Below are 14897 nucleotides of genomic sequence, written 5' to 3'. Positions count from 1 at the left end.
ACTTCTAGTCAACCAAGATAGCAGTGTAAGATACTCCTGGGTGCTGTTCCCCCAGAGAATCTATAAACAACTAACAAAAACTGACAGAGCCATCTTCCTCAAAACTCCAGACAATAGTTAAAGGGTTAAGTGCCAAATAAGAAAAGCAGTCTGAAAAATGGTAGGTGAAGCTTGCAGGGCCCTTGCTAGCCCCCTCTCCCACCCCTGTGGAGCAGAGTGGAGCCAGCCTGTGCTCCCATTGTGGGTGCCTGGACTTGTTCTAGAGGGAGCAGGATAATCCTTATGCACATAGTGGGGTGGCTGCACATCAGTGCCAGTCTATCCCATAGATGCCTAAAGACTGAACCAGGAAACCTGTCTCAGACTTGCCCTTCCAGAATTTAACCCGAAGTCAGAGAAGGAACTTGCAGAGAGCTGAAGCAGCATATGAAACAATTAAGTCAAGTGGCTTGGGGCAAAGGACTGCCTGCATTAAGTCGATAATAGGGCACCCAAGAGGGGGTGAAAATCTATTTGAAAGTAGCAAAAGGAACACACTTATAAGCTGCAACAGGGATACCTAAAAGCATAAGACCCAGGCTCAGAAAACAAGAAGACACTGCACTCATATTTGCTTAGGGCTGATCTTGACAGAAGGCCTAAAATCTGAAGGAAACTACCAACCAAAACAGAACCAATCTTCAAAGACTGTGAAAGCATTTATTTGTATTGGTGTGTTTTCTAGTTTCTGGCACTCAAGGAAATCACTGTCCTTAGCTGGATGCAAACTTAAGGAACAGACAGCTCAGGGGCTAAATCCCAGAATTAACACATTAAAATACTAAAATGTACAGTGTGCAACAAAAGATTACAAGACAAAAAAAGACATAGGAAATAATGGTCCATCTAAAGAAAAAAGATTAAAACCCAAAACCATCAATGAAGAGAACCAGACTTTGGACATACCAGACAAAGACTTTAAAAAAATGTTCTGCAGTATGCTCAAGGAGATAAGGGAAAACAAAGTGAAAATATGAGAATCCCTCTAAGATTCTCAATCAGAATGAAACAAAAAATACTGGAGTTGAAGAACATAATAACTGAAATGGAAAAATCCCTAGAGGGTTTCAACAGCTGATTGGAGCTGACAGAAGGAATCAGTGATCTCAAAGACAAGACAATTGAAATGATTCAGGCTGAGGAACAGAAATAAAAAAGAATTTAAAAATGTAAACAGAGCTGAAGAGGCTTGTGGGGCACCAAAGAATGTACCAATGTATGCGTTATGGAAATCCCAGAAGGAGAAGAAATAAAGATACAGAAGGAATATTCAAAGAAACAAAGGCAGAAAAATTTTCCAAATTTAATGAATGTCATAAATAGCATATTCAAGGAGCCCAACAAACCCAAAGCAGGAAAAACTCAAAGAGACCCATCCCCAAACACATAGTAATTAAACTGTCTAACACCAAGGACAAGGGGAGAGTTCTAAACTGCAGGTGAAAAGCAATGAGATATGTACAAGGAAATCACAATAAGATTAAGTGCTGATTTATCATCAGAAACCATGAAGGCAAGAAGGCAATGGGATGATTATTTAAAGTGCTGAAAAAAATTGACAACAAATAATTTTATATCCAGTGAGATTATCTTTCAAAAATGAGGGAGACCTTAAGACATTCACAGATAAATAAAAGATGAGGGATATGTCACCACTGGACATGCCCTACATGCAATGGTAAAGGGACTTCTTCAGACTGAAAGAAAAGAACTCTATACAGTGAATTGAAGTGGCATAAAGAAATAAATGCCTCTTGTAAAGGTAATATTTGGGTAATTATATGTGTCCATAAAATTGTATTGTATTTTGGAGGTATATAACTCTACTTTTTGGTTCTTACAGGTTCTAAAATATAAAGGCATAAAAAGTAATGATAAATCTGTGGTTTGGAGCATACAATGTATAAGAATGTAATTTATAACAAGTACAATTAAAAGATTGGGGGATGGAGATGTATAGGAACATTGTATGTGTATGCTCTTGAAGTCAAATTGCTGTCAAAACAAACATGATTGTTATATATTAAGAATATTAAATATTTGTCCCATTGTACCTGCAAAGAAAATAGATGAAAACATCTATTCAGAAAGAAATGAGAAGGGACTCAAATGATACAATACAAAAAAACAAATAAATATAAAATTAGGCATTACTCAGTTTTCTAGGCTGCCAAAAAGAGATACCCAAAAATGGGTTGGTTTTTAACAGTGGGAATTTATTAGCTTACAAGCATATATTTCTGATGCTGTGAAAATGTCCAAATCAAGGCATCATCAAATTGATACCTTCTTCTTGAAGACCAGCTGACAGTGATGCTGGACTCCTTTATCACATGGTAATGCACATGATGGTGTCTGCTGGTCTTTCCCTCCTGTTCCAGATTTTGTTGCTATCAGTTTCTTCCTTCCCTGGTTTTCTCTCCTTCTCTCTCCCTCTCTCTCTCTCTCCTTCTCTCTCTCTCTCTGAATTACATTCTCTTATAATGGAGTTCAGTAAGAGGATTAAGACACACCCTGAATGAGATGGGTCACATCTTAACATCCTACTCATCAAAAGATCCTACTTACAATAGGTCCACAACCACAGGAATGGAATAACTTTAAGAACATACTTTTCTGGGGTCTGTACCACTTTAAACTATCACAGGCATTAATGGAAGAATTGAGACTCAAAAAAGGAATAATACTTACAAAGATAATATCAAAATGGCAGAAGAAAGTCCTGCAATATCAGTAGTTACTTTAAATATGAATGGATTAAACTCTCCATTCAAAAAGCAGAGATTATCAGAATGGGTGAAAACACATACTCAACCAGAAATCATTTGCAAGATATTCACCTGAAATTCAAACAAACAGGTAGTGAAAGTAAGGGGAAAAATATATATTCAAATATAGCAACAAAAAAGATCTGAGGTAGCTATACTAATATCACATAAAATAGGCTTTAAGTCAAAAACTGTTAAGAATGACAAAGAAGGTCAATAAACTGAGAAAGGGTCAACTCAACAAAGATATAACTGTTATAAATACATATGCACATAATGACAGAGTCCAAAACATATTAAGCATATATTAAAGAGATTTGAAAGGAGAAATCAACAGTTCTACATTCATAGTAGAAAACTTCAATATACCATTTTCAATAATGGATAGAACATCTAGACAAAACATCAAAAAGGAAATAGAAGACTTGAATGACACTCTCAACCAACTAGTCCTAACAGACATATATAGAACACTTCAAACAAAAGCATCAGAATACACATTTTTCTCTAGTGTACATGGGTCATTCCTCAGGACAGACCAAAAGTTAGGTCACAAAACAAGTCTGATTAAATTCAGAAATACTGAAATCATACAATGTATCTATTCCAACCATGATGGAATGAAGCTAGAAATAAATAACAGAGGAAGAACTGGAAAATTCACAAATATGTGAAAATTAAACAATGTACTCTTAAATAACCAATGGATCAAAGATGAAATCACAAGGAAAATTTGGAAATACCTTAAGGTAAGTGAAATGAAAATACAACATACAAAAATTTAAGGGGATTGGAGAATTTCCAGGGAAGATGATGGAGTAGGGAGATCCAGGGTTTAGCCCTTCCACCAAAGCAGCTATTAAATTGGCAGGAATTGTCTGAAACAACTGTTCTGGAGCTCCAGAGGCCAGAAGAACACTGTACAGCATCTATGGGAGAAAGGGAGGAAATGGCTGATTAATTACAGTAAAGAATGGTGAGTTGCTCTCTCTGCATGGTGGCTGCCAGCACACCCCCCACTGTTGTGGCTGGCCAGCTGGTGATGGAAAGGGACATAAAAATCTTCTTCCCCCAAAACATGGGTTGGAACAAGTCATGTATCACAGTTTTGATTAGTGAGCTCAGCTGGATTCCAGCTCTGAGCTATTGTTTCAACCTTCCCCAGAAAAAGGAAGAAGCAACCATTTTTTTCAACACCACCCAGGCAGGGGCAAAGGCAGTGGAAATTTAAAGATGCAGTGCTTCCTCAGGGATTCAGGGAACAGTTAGATGAAGGGCTACATTTGTTGGGTAGGACAGGAAGGCACAGGACTGGGAAGCCATCAAAGAGGCTTTTGGATCCTTATCCCCTTCCCAGGGCACTTTGGAGCCATTCTGTGTCCTTTCATGGGTTCCTGACACTGTTTTGGCTGGGAATTATTGACTTGGGAAAGTCCTGTCCAGGGTAGCCCTCCTCCCAGAATTTTTCCTCCAGGGAAAAGCAGCTAGAGATAAAGAAAGGAGAGTTAAAAAGTATAGAGCAAAACAAAAATAAAGAGAACAGAACAAGGTTCCCAGAGAAGGAATAGAGGAAAGGAAGCATTCTCCTGGAGGAGAAACAAGTGCACAAAGAGAGCAAACTAAAAAAACTGTACTGCATATAAATGGCAAGAAGCAGGAGGATGGAAAAAATCTGATCAGTTAAACATGGGTTACTCAAAGGTCTCGAATAGGTTGAACTAAGCATCAAAGAGACTTAACACAAATCTGATCCACAATAAAACCCTAGGCAAGAGAGAAACACTGACCTTTAGCATAATCACATCAAGAAGATCAAATGCTACACATCAGTAAAAAATTGTAAGCCATATGAAGAAGCAGGAAGATATGGCCCAGTCAAGGGTACAAATTAAAATTCAAAGGAGACAAATAACCTGGAACAGCTAACCAAGGATGTTCAAATTTCCTAAATCAATTCAAAAAGATGAAGGAAAATATGACTAAAGAGATAAAGGATATGAAGATACAGGGTGAGCATAAAGGAGAATTTGAAAGTATAAAAAGAAATATAACAGAGATTATGAGTATGAAAGCCACAATAGAAGAGATTAATAATGCACTAGAAACATACAACAGATTTACACAGGCAGAAGAAAGAATCAACAAACTAGAAGACAGGACAATCAAAATCTTACAGACAGAAGAACAGATAGAGAAAAGAATAGAAAAAATCGAGCAGGATCTCAGGGATTTAAAAAGCAGCATGAAGCACTCAAACATATGCATCATGGGAGTCCTAGATAGAAAAGAAGGGAAAAGAGGCAGAAAGAATATTTGAGGAAATAATGACCCCAAATTTCCCAACTTTTATGAAAGGCATAAATATAAATGTTCAAGAAGCAAAGCGTACTCCAAACAGAATTAATCCTAATAGACCTATTCCAAGACAGATATTAATCAGAATGTCAAATGCCAATGATAGAGTTTTCTGAAAGCAGCAAGTGAAAAGTGATTTGTCCCACAGAAGGGATCCACAATAAGACTAAAAGTGCCAATTTCTCATCAGAAACCATGGTGGAAATAAGGCCATGGTATGATATATTTAAGGTCCTGAAAGAGAAAAACTGCCAGCCTAGAATTTTTTATCTGGCAAAACTGTCCTTCAAAAATGAGGGAGAAATCCCTGAAAGCACAGGAGCCCAGCTGCAGGCTGCAGTGAAGGTGCTCTACCAACATAATGTCTCACCTACCAATGAAACTCCTGTACACGAATGTTGAGAAATGGAACCTAAAATTGCAACAGTGAAGCCTAAAGGTACAGGGGGCCTCAGATATGAGCCTATCAGAAACCCAAAATGGAGATGTGTCTGAAGAAACTATGGAAGCTGGAAAAGTTAAAAAGCCCCTAAAAAGTCTATGAATGTGGGCTTATCAGAAACCCAAAATGGGGACATGTCTAATGAAACAGTGAAAAAAAAGTTAAAATTTAAAAATCCTCAAAGAAATCTACTGTATTAACCAATGGGGAAGCAGCAACACAGTCACCCCATTCAGAATCAAAAAAGAAAAAGAAGCAGAAGAGAAAAATTGTAGAAAATTTGCTGGGCCTGGTGCAAAAAAGCAAAACCTGAAGATAAAGCTGAGTCTGAAGAAGAAAGTGCTGGAATTCCTGAAGAAACAGAAAATAGTGTGAAGAAGCCAGATGATGAAGATGACAATGAAGTGCCCAGCTTGCCCCTGGGACTGACAGGAGCTTTGAGGATACTGCATTTGCACCCCTAACTAATCTTGTCAATGAAAACACTCTGAAGGTGATAAAAGAAATGGGCTTTACAAACGTGACTGAATTCAAGATAAAAGTGCCAGACCACTTCTGGAAGGGAGAGATCTTCTAGCAGCTGCAAAAACAGTCAGTAGCAAAACCCTGACATTTCTCATCCCTGCTGTTGAACTCATTGTGAAATTAAAATTCATGCCCAGGAATGGAACAGGAGTCCTATTCTCTTACCTACTAGGGAATTGGCCATGCAGACGTCTGGTGTGCTTAAGGAGCTAATGACCCACCAAGTCCACATATACAGATTGATAATGGGGGGCAGGGGTAGTAAAAGGTCTGCTGAAGCACAGAAACTTGCAATGAATTCAACATCACTGTGGTCATGCCAGTTTGACTCCTGGACCCTATGCGGAATACCCCAGGTTTGATGTATAAAAACCTACAGTGACTGGTAATTGATAAGGCTCATCATATATTGGAAGTTGGGTTTGAAGAGGAATTAAAATGAATTGTTAAACTTCTGCCAATACACAGACAGACCATGCTCTTTTCTGCCATGCAAACTCAAAAAGTTGAAGACCTGGCAAGAATTTCTCTGAAAAAGGAGACATTGTATGTTGGTATTGATGATGATAAAACTAATGCAACAGTGGATGGTCATGAGCAGGGCTTTGACGTTTGTCCCTCTAAAAAGAGATTTTTTCTGCTCTTTACATTCCTTAAGAAGAACCAAAAGAAGAAAATGATGGTGTTCTTTTCATCCTGTAAGTCTGTGAAATACATTACTGGATGCTGAACTATGTTGATTTGCCTGTCTTGGCCATTCATGGAAGGCAAAAGCAAAACAAGCAGACAGCCACCTTCTTCCAGTTCTGCAATGCAGATTTGGGGGTACTGTTGTGTACAGACATGGCAGCTCAAGGGCTGGATATTCCTGAAGTCAACTGGATTGTTCTGTATGACCCTCCAGATATCCCTAAGGAGTATATTAATCATGGAATATAATCCCTAATATATATTTCCTAATATATAAGGAATATATTCCCTAAGGAATATATTCATCAGCCAGAAGCCTGTATTATTTAGGGTTCTCTAGGGAAACAGAATCAATGAGAGGTGTCTATGACTATAAAATTTATAAAAGTGACTCACACAACTGTGGGTATGCATGAGTCCAAATTCTGTAGAGCAGTCAGCAAACTGTCAGCTCCAAGGAAGGTGTCTGATGAACTCCTCAGGAAATGAACCAGCAACTTCAACAAACTCCTCAGGAAATGCTTCACTGGGCAGCCAAAGAAGAAGTGAAGGTCCTCTGTCTGTCTCACTTGTAAGTCTTCAACTGATTAATTGGATTAAATCCAGCCAATTGCATTCTCTCATTGTGGAAGACACACTCTTTGGTGAGTCATCAGTCACAGCTGCAGTCAATTGACTGATGATTTAATAAACTAGCCTGCTGGTTTATTAACCAGCCACAAACGTCCTTGCAGCAATTGTTAGGCCAGTGTTTGCGTGACCAGACAGCTGAGTACTATCACCTGGCCAAGTTGACACATGAACCTAACCATCACAGTCCACCCCTTGTCAACTTGGCAGTTATACACATCACCTAAAACCATACTTTATCTCTAAGTAGATAACAATAACAGACATATATTTTGCCTAACAATACTCCCCTCTGCAGCATACAACTGGAAATGCACTAAATCTCTCCAGAATAGGATGAAAGTCCTTGGGTGACATTAGTTCTTGAAATTGATTTCCTTTAGCTTAAATACAGCAAAATGAACAGTATGAGTTATGCCATATAATAAGGGGATAAGACAGAGAAGAAAGCAAAGATATTTGCTTTACAGACAAATACAAACACAATCATAACAAAACAAGGAGGAAATATTCATGCCTTCATAGTCCTCATTTCTGTAACTGGTCACATGGACATAGTTCATATTTATCACTACCTTCATCCACTACCCATTCCATGTTCCCTTTACCCTCAGCAAGCACTTCAGCTGGCTGTGGTTCTTTGCCTAGTGGGGTGACCTAAACCTTCATTCCTGAAGTTTCTTGGCCATTGGTAGTCTTGCCTGGATTGGGTTGTTGCAATTTTCCATTGACTTTAATCACAGGACATGGTAGTACTAAGAGACACCCTTGGGGATCTCCTGTATTCCAGGAAAACTCTTCTTTAATTCCACTGTGTAGTTGCAGTGCTATTTCCCCTTGATAGTCAGGATCAATCACCCCAGCCAGTACAGTAATCCCCTTCCTTGTCTGTTGATTCAGAGGCATAAGAAGCCCAAAGTGGCCAGGTGGCAGTCTTAACTTCCAGTTCAATGGGATTATTGTTGTGTTTCCTGGTGGAAACACTCCTCCTTTTGGAACCAAGACCTGTAAGCTTAAGCTTGCAGGGACAGGAAGCAAAAATTTACCTAGCGGATCACTAGGAGTGATAGTGAGTGGTGCCATGCCTGTTTCCACCCCTTGATTCCTGGACCCATGAATCCTGGCTATGGGAGAAACAGCACCATAGAGTGGATGCTGAGTCAGAGCATACACAGCCTCCTGGAGAAAACTGCCTCCACCCTGCAAGGTATTGCCACCTAGTTGGCACCATAATTGAGTCATCAATAGGCCATTCCACCGTTCTATCAACCCAGCTGCCTCTGGATGATGGGAAACATGGTAAGACCACAGAATTCCATGAGCATGTGCCCATTCCCTCACTTCATTTGCTGTGAAGTGGCTTCCTTAGTCTGAAGCAATGCTGTATGGAAAAACATGATGGTGGATAAGGCATTCTGTAAGTCCATGGATGGTAGTTTGGGCAGAAGCATGTCATGCAGGGAAGGCAAACCCATATCCAGAGTATGTTTCTATTCCAGTAAGAAATTGCTGCCCCTTCCATGATGGAAGTGGTCCAATGTAATCAACCTGCCACCAGGTAACAGGCTGATCACCTTGGGGAATGGCACCATATCGGGGACTGAGTGTGGATCTCTGCTGCTGGCAGATTGGACACTCAGCAGTGGCTGTGGCCAGGTCAGCCTTGGTGAGTGGAAGTCCATGTTGCTGAGCCCATGCATGACCTCCATCCCTACAACCATGACCACTCTGTTCATGAGCCCATTGGGCAATGATGGGAGTTGCTGGGGAAAGAGGCTGATTGGTATCCACCAATGGGTCATTTTATCTACTTGGTTAATAAAATCTTCTTCTGCTGACGTCGCCCTCTGGTGAGCATTCACATGGGACACAAATATCTTCATGTTGTTTGCCCACTCAGAAAGTTCTATCCACATACCCCTTCCCCAGACTTCTTTGTCACCAATCTTCCAATCATGTTCCTTCCAAGTCCCTGACCATCCAGCCAAACCATTAGCAACAGCCCAGGAATCAGTATACAAATGCACCTCTGGCCAGTTCTCCTTCCAAGCAAAGTGAACAACCAGGTGCACTGCTCAAAGATCTGCCCACTGGGAGGATCTCCCCTCACCACTGTCCTTCAGGGACATCCCAGAAAGGGGCTGCAGTGCTGCAGCTGTCCACTTTCAGGTGGTACCTGCATATAGTGCAGAACCATCTGTAAACCAGGCTGGAGTTTTCTCTTCCTCAGTCAAGTGATTGTGAGGAACTCCCCAAGATGCCATAGCTGTGGGCTGGGAAAGAGAAGGCAAGGTGGCAGGAGTGGGGGCCATGGGCATTTGGGCCACTTCCTCATGTAACTTACTTGTACCTTCAGGAGCTGCTCGAGCTCTATCTCGTATATACCATTTCCATTTTATGATGGAGTGCTGCTGTGCATGCCCAACTTTATGGTTTGGCGGGTCAGAAAATACCCAGCTCACGATAGGTAACTCAGGTCTCATGGTAACTTGGTGGTCCATGGTTAAGTGTTCTGTTCTACTAAGGCCCAGTATCAGGCCAACAACTGTTTCTCAAATGGAGAATAGTTATCTGCAGAGGATGGTAAAGCTTTACTCCAAAATCCTAGGGGCCTGCATTGTGACTCTCCTATAGGAGCCTGCCAAAGTCTCCAAACAGTATCTCTATTTGCCACTGACACTTCCAGCACCATTGGGTCAGCTGGATCATATGGTCCAAGTGGCAGAGCAGCTTGCACAGCAGCCTGGACCCATCGCAGAGCCTCATCTTGTTCCAGTCCCCACTCAAAACTAGAAGCTTTTCTAGTCACTCAATAAATGGGCCAGAGTAGCACACCTAAATGAGGAATATGTTGTCTCCAAAATCCAAAGAGGCCAACTAAGCACTGTGCCTCTTCTTTGGTCATAGGAGGGGCCAGATGCAACAGTTTATCCCTCACCTTAGAAGGAATATCTCAACAGGCCCCACACCACTGGACACCTAGAAATTTTACTGAGGTGGAAGGCCCCTGTATTTTTGTTGGATTTATCTCCCATCCTCTTCCACACAGATACCTTACCAACAAATCTAGAGTAGTTGCTACTTCTTGCTCACTAGGTCCAATCAACATGATAGCATCAATATAATGACCAGTGTGATGTCTTGTGGGAGGGAGAAATGATCAAGATCCCTGGGGACAATATTATGACATAGGGCTGGAGAGTTGATACAACCCTGAGGTAGTGAATGTAAACTGCTGGCCTTGCCAGCTGAATGCAAACTGTTTCTGGTGGTTCTTACTGACAGCAATTGAGAAAAAAGCATTTGCCAGATTAATAGCTGCATACCAGGTACCAGGGGGTGTGTTGATTTGCTCAAGCAATGATACCACATCTGGAACAGCAGCTGCAATTGGAGTCACCACCTGGTTAAGCTTATGACAATCCACTGTCATCCTCCAAGACCCATCTGTTTTCTGCACAGGCCAAATAAGAGAGTTGAATGGGGATGTGGTGGAAATCACCACCCCTGCGTCCTTCAAGTCCTTAAGAGTGGCATTAATCTCTGCAATCCCTCCAGGAATCCAGTATTTCTTCTGGTTCACTATTTTGCTAGGCAGGGACAGTTCTAGTGGCTTCCATTTGGCCTTTCCCACCATAATAGTCCTCACTCCAGGAGTCAGGGAACCAATGTGAGGATTCTGCCAGTTGCTGAGTATGTCTATTCCAATTATGCATTCTGGCACTGGGGAAATAACCACAGAATGGGTCCAGGGACCCACTGGACCCACTGTGAGATGAGCCTGAGCTAAAACTCCATCAATCACCTGACTTCCATAAGCCCCAACGCTGACTGGTGGACCAGAGTGACGTTTTGGGTCTCCAGGAATTAATGTCACTTCTGAACCAGTGTCTAATCATCCACGAAATATCTGATCATTTCCTTTTCCCCAGTGCACAGTTACCCTGGTAAAAGTCTGTAGGTCCCCCTGGGGAAGGCTGGGAGGAAGATTAACAGTATAAATTTTTGGCAGTGTAACAGGGTCCTTCCCCAAGGGTACCTGGACTTCCCTTCATTCAAGGGGCTCTGGATCTGTAAACTGTCTCAAGTCTGGGAATTGATTAAGGGGCCGTGACTCTCTGTTTTCATAATTCAAGGAAGACTTTTGTTCACATGACCTAGAATTCTTCTGCCTATATAGTTCAAACAAGAATTTAGTCAATTCCCATCTATTTTACTACTTGGTACTCCATGATCCACTAGCCAACACAATAAGTCTCTGCGAGTCCTATTATTTTGATTGCTGCTTTGAGCCTGTTTTCCATTATGGTAGCCACACCCACCTTGTCTGTGGCAATTAAGTGCAGCCACTTGGCTTCTGCTGACTGGGGACCTGATTATTCCCATTGTGTTTAAGGATTCCAGCTCAGTGACAGCAGATCCTACCATAATATCTGACCTACAGAGAAGGGCGACTACAGAGCTCTTCAGGGATGATAGAGCTAGTCTCACAAATTTATTCCTCACAGTCCTGGTAAAAGGTGTGTCCTCTGGACATTCCAGGGCTGTGTGAGCAGGTTTTCCATGATAAATCCACTCTAACATTCCAGTCTCTCTAAACCTTTGAATCCCCTCCTCTACATTGTACCAGGGCAGTTCTGGCATTTCAACTTCTGGTAATGCCGGCCACCTTTTGATCCATGTTTCAGCCAACCACCCACACAAACTGTTAACACCCTTTCTAACCCTTTGAGCTACAACATTGAGTGCAGAATCTCTGCTTAGTGGGCCCGTATCAGTAAATTCAGCCTGATCCAACCTTATATTCCTTCCACCATTATCCCACACCCTTAATATCCATTCCCACACACAATCCCCTGGTTTCTGTCTGTATAAGTTGGAAAACTCATACAGTTCTTTTGGAGTATAGCGTACTTCCTCATGGGTCACACTTTGTACCCCACCCTTCGGGGCCTGTTGGGACTTTACTTATAGGTCTTGAAGCAAAGAGTGGTGGTGGGGTGGGTCATGAAAAGAGTTAGAATTATCCCTCAAGCCATTTACTTCAGGACATTCTGTTGCATTTTCATCTCTTGAAACAGGATTAATCTCTCCAGACAGAGGAGTGAGGGCTGCTTCCTCAGGGGAGGTGATTACAGGATTAGCAGGCACTGAAGGGTTAATCTCTTTAGGAGGGGGTTGGATGGCAGGCTCCTTAGGGCAGACTGGAGGTGGAGAAGTTGTTTCCTTAGGACAGCCCTCTACAGTTAAATCTAATAATGACTCAGCAGAATCCAGGGTTCCAATGTCCTCACTGTCATTATTATCAATCCATATGTCCCCATCCCAAGTTTCCGGATCTCATTCTTTTCTAATCAAAGCCTTTATTTTAATAGCAGACACCCTGAGAGGTTGAGATTTTAGTTTACATTGTAACTCTGCTACTTGCACAATGAGAGTCTGCATCTGGTTTTCAGAAACTTCAAGTCTGCTGGCACAGGAAATAAGATTTTCTTTCAGGGCACACATAGAAACCTTTACATCTGTCATATGGCATTTAAGTTTTGAATTTGAAGCCTTTAGCTCATCCCTTTCTCTTACAACTTTATCCAAAGTATCTAAGAGCAGTCAGCCAACATCATTATACCTCCTAATTCTGCAAAACTCTGTGAAGGTGTTGAAAACACTCACCCAGAGCCTTGCTTCATACTAGAGTATGATTAGAAGAATCAAACGATGCTATTTTGCTTATCTCCTTTGCCAACTCATGCCATGGACTGTCAATGCCCTCTTGATTATTGGAAATAGAGTCATTGGTGCCTTTGAATCTAATCAGAGTAGAAAACAAATTGTAAAAGCCCATTTTAAGATTCTGTTTCTCAAGAACCACTCCTGGTATTAGTTAGGGTTCTCTAGGGAAACATAATCAATGAGAGGTGACCATGACTATAAAATTTATAAAAGTGACTCATGCAACTTTGGGTATGCATGAGTCCAAATTCTGTAGAGCAGTCAGCAAACTGTCAACTCCAAGGAAGATGTCCGATGAACTCCTCAGGAAACAAACTGGCAAATTTGACTAACTCCTCAGGAAATGAACTGGGATCTTCAACGAACATGTTTGATGAACTCCTCAGGAAACAAACCAGCAACTTCGATGAACTCCTCAGGAAATGCTTTACTGGGCAGCTGAAGAAGAAGTGAAGGTCCTCTATCTGTCTCACTTATAAGTCTTCAACTGATTAATTGGATTAAATCCAGCCAATTGCATTTTCTCATTGTGGAAGATACACCTTTTGGTGAGTCATCAGTCACAGCTGCAGTCAATTGACTGATGATTTAATAAACCAGCCTGTTGGTTTATTAACCAGCCACAAACGTCCTTGCAGCAATTGTTAGGCCAGTGTTTGCTTGACCAGACAGCTGGGTACTATCATCTGGCCAAGTTGACACATGAACCTAACCATCACAAGGCCTAAGTGGAACAGGACATGCCTTGCTCATTTTGTGCCTAGAAGAACTGGATTTCCTTCATTACTGATGCAATCCAGGGTTCCTTTAAGTGAATTTGAGTTTTCTTGCTCCAAAATTTCTGACATCAGTCTCAGCTTGAGAAACTGAAAAGAACTACTTCCTTCATACGTCAGCCTCGGAAGCATATAAGTCATACATTAACACATATGATTCCCATTCTCTGGAACAAAACTGTAATGTCAATAACTTAAAGTTGCCTCAGGTTGCTCTGTCATTTGGTTTCAAGTTGCCTCCTTTTGTTGATCTGAATGTGAAAAGCAATGATGGCAAACAGAAAAAGAGAGGGGGAGGTGGCAGATTCAGCTACCAGAAAGCCAAGAAAATTGAGAAGTCCAAAATCTTCAAAAACGTTAGAAAGAAATCATCTGACAGCAGGTAATTCCCTCACTAAAGACACACTTCTTTTTATCCTGAATAACTTTGTCCTGAAATGGACTTTTTTCCCTTGCTCTAACAAAGGAACTTATTTCCATGATTTGTACTGATCTAATAAGAATATTAATCAACTTGGGTTTCAAATACTGAGCACTTTTTATTTCCAGCAAATCTCTTCTTTATTTTTTTGGAAAACAGTTCAATTTTTTTTGGTTGCCCAAAGGCAAAGCAAGGGATATTTTGGTCTTTGCTGTGATGATTCAATATTTGAATTCAAAATCTTTTTTCCCCAAATTTTGTCATTATTGTTAATAGAATTTTTTCTGTGCCTTTCTTTCCTGGTGCCTAAAATCTTTTAAGGCAAAGATGGCTATACTAGCTCACTGGAAAAGGTAGGTGAGAAGTTATACTGGGGAAGAGGTGGTAATACAGAAAATAGTGTTGGTTTATCTTTTGGTTTTGGTTGTTTCTTTGACTTTCACAGCAGTTCTTCATTCTTCCTGAAATGCTGCCATATAAAAAAGGCAGAGAGCTTTGGGAAATAACTTGGAAACACTTTA

At 41.0% G+C, this 14897-nt stretch overlaps 1 pseudogene; it reads left to right on the top strand.

Moving 5' to 3' along the window:
• The first annotated feature begins 5523 nt into the window (after nt 1-5523).
• On the top strand, nt 5524-14341 carry LOC119528564 (annotated as a pseudogene).
• The last annotated feature ends 556 nt before the right edge of the window (nt 14342-14897 follow it).

Source organism: Choloepus didactylus, chromosome 3 (assembly GCF_015220235.1).
Source record: "Choloepus didactylus isolate mChoDid1 chromosome 3, mChoDid1.pri, whole genome shotgun sequence".
NCBI classification, from domain to species: Eukaryota; Metazoa; Chordata; class Mammalia; order Pilosa; family Megalonychidae; genus Choloepus; species Choloepus didactylus.
The sequence above is the reverse complement of the archived record's forward strand: the minus strand, read 5'-3'. Positions and strand labels throughout refer to the sequence as shown.